The sequence below is a fragment of the Seriola dumerili genome, unplaced genomic scaffold (assembly GCF_002260705.1).
Source record: "Seriola dumerili isolate Sdu_G_001 unplaced genomic scaffold, Sdu_1.0 BDQW01000044.1, whole genome shotgun sequence".
Classification (NCBI taxonomy): Eukaryota; Metazoa; Chordata; class Actinopteri; order Carangiformes; family Carangidae; genus Seriola; species Seriola dumerili.
The window spans coordinates 3,002,567-3,005,630 of record NW_019174299.1 but is presented as its reverse complement, the minus strand read 5'-3'; positions in this window follow the sequence as shown (position 1 = coordinate 3,005,630).

Below are 3,064 nucleotides of genomic sequence, written 5' to 3'. Positions count from 1 at the left end.
GCGGCCATGGGTTTGAATCCGACCCCTGACCCTTTGCTGCATGTCATCCCCTCTCTCTCCCCATCCTTCCTGTCTCTCTCTCACTGTCTCCATCACAATAAAAGCAAAAATGCCCAAAAATAACATAAAAAGAATCTTTATCAAAGTGCAAGACTGAATCGTTAAGAGTATATCATTTATTAATGCTTTGTAGATAAGTAAACAGCTACTAAAGTTTGGATGGCAACATTGTGAGAAACACAGCTGGATGGAGTAAATTTTCAAACACTGTAAAAAAAAACAATTAACAACTAACAATTAAAATGTTCATTACATAACATTTACACGTGGAGACTTGGTGACTTAGTAGACAGCAAAGTCATGATTTTTTACTTTATAGCCACGCTAGTGACATGTTGCAGTCTGAAATACCTCAGCAGCTATTGGATGGATTTCCCTGAAATTTGGTCGATGCATTCATGGTCCCCTGAGGATGATTTGTAATAACTTTGGTGATCCCCTGACCTTTCATCCAGCACCATCATCAAGTTAAATTGTCAGATTGAACTGAATACTTTGGTTTACAATGCTAACATGTTAACGTTAGCATTGTAAGTTAGCAACAATGTCCTCAAATACAGCCTCACAAAGTCACTAGCATGGCTGTAGCATGACTCATGAGTCTCATTGATGAGCCATTAGGTCTGAGGTGAGAAAGGTTAGTAAGTTAAGGTAATCCCGCCTGGTTACAGTTTAAAATATTAATAAGTTAGTAACAAATGGATATTAGTGAAGAAGACAATGCAAGTTATGCTGGAGAACATACACCAGTAAAATGGATTTTTCACAACCTGGGAACCCAAAAGTTCTACAGTATATAAAACATTTAATAAAACATGAATAAATTGTGTATTATTTTTACAAAATCCCATTAATTAAAAACTATAAACCCTTTGTAAAGTATGTCTCACTGGAAAGCGGTACCTAAGTTTTAAATATCTTGACAAAGACATCTGTTTGAAGCCTGACTCAAACTAAAATTCCTCACTAGCACTCCACGATGTCGCTCTGTGGTTTATGACCTGTAATCATCAGCTCAGGGTCTTGGGTAATCCTGATGATGGGAGAGGCAACAGAGAGACAAAACAGCGACTCAAAGGGAGGAGGTAAAAAAAAAAAAACAACAAAAGGATGGACAGAAGCTGGTCATTTTACTGCACACACAAGCCATAACAGAAACCAAGAGCTCTCTGGGGGGGTGAGATCAGAGAGAGGCAGGAAGAGAGGGGCGAGCCCGAGGAAGCCCAGGAAACAAAACCTTTAGCCTCTGTGTTTACGATGCATGTCAAACAAACGACAATGACCTAAAAACATTTTTTTGGTGGTGAAGGTGATATGAGGTGTCGTTAAAAAAATATATATCTGTATGATAAACCTACAGGGGTGGGAGCCTGGGGATCAATTTGTAAAATGTGTGTATTTTTTTCAGTTGTATTTTTTATTTTTTACGATAACTATTTATTTTCTTTAGGTATGTATTGGATAAATGTATGTACATGTTCCGTTCCTTCTCGACTTCATTTGAACTAGTTTTAAAAGTAAATATGAAACATTGAAAATGGTCATTCAAATATGCTACTGTATGTGTACATTTTGAGAACAAATTGTGCAATGATTTAACAGATTTCCATGATTAAAGTGATAGTAATACAAACTGAAAATATCATCTGGGAAAATAAACAATAATGATGATGACGACGATGATTATGGTGATGATAATGAAAATGGTGATGTAAAAGAAAAAAAAATAAAATAAAGCGATCCAGGTGGATCTGCTGATCATCGCAAAACTTTCTCAGTATTTATTTTCCCTATTGATTCGTTTTATTCTTTCTCTCTCTGCAGGGAGTCAACAGTGTGCAGAGGTTCAGTGTTACTGAGAATTTTCAAGTACCGTCTCAATTACAATTCACAGATATTTGCATTTCTATTCTACGGGATTTTAAAATTATACACCACTACAGTTATGATATATTGACCTTTTTATTCCACTACAGTCATTTGCCAGCTACACTATAGCTACTAGCTGGTTCAGATTTTACACACAAAACATGCAGGACTTTATCTACTTGCGTACACTTATGACTTTTACTCAACTACACTTCAAAGACAAAAATTGTACTCTCCACTACATTTCTATGAAGTTATTGTTACTTTGAAGCAAAGCTTTTAGTCAGTGGAATGAAATTTCTTTTATTTTGAAAAATGTGATAGACCATATGCTGTGTTTATCACAGCAGGAAATACCAATCACAGTCAGCTCCTCCATTGTGAGTCATGTTGTGTTCGCTGCATTTTTGAACAGCTCAGTTTGAACTTGACATTGTCCTAAGAGTGGCTACGTTTGATGAAGATGAGGCAGAAATATCTTCACCAGAGCACCAGTGGCCTTATCTTAAGTCCATGTTTCAAATTTTAGAGATAAAGATTCCTTTACTTTTAAAATACACACGTCATCACTGCCTACAAATACCTGCCGTCCAACTTAAAGTGTTGAGGTATGTAATGTGCATTTAATTCCAGATAAACTTTTAAACAGACAGCTTGTAGTAGTTGCTGTTTTTATGCTATGGATGCAATTACTTATGGCCAATGGTTTGGCTTTGTAGCATATTCAACAGGTTTTTTTATTCCACAGGTTCTTCAGTAAGTCAGTACATCCAGTAGGTTGTTTCAGAGTCATTAGGTCCCATAAATGCACAGAGGAACAATACAACAATGTGTTGACATTAAAAAAAAATGTACTTTTGAATATTAAAGTATTTTTAAAAGCAAGTACTCCAGTACTTTAACCAAAGTAAAAATTTAACTGACCATCTTTGACTTGCATTGGAGTAATGTTTGACCAGGAGTATTTGACTCAAGTAATGGAGTTGTGTCCACCTCTGTTTGTAGCTGTAGTTTCATGTTTTGCTGCTCTCTGAGAGGAAACTGGTTACAGCAGTAAAATTTTAAAAATAAAGTTTTCTTTTATCAAAGAAATCCCAGAGTACTAATTAAGAGTAATTAAATTCTGCATTTAATG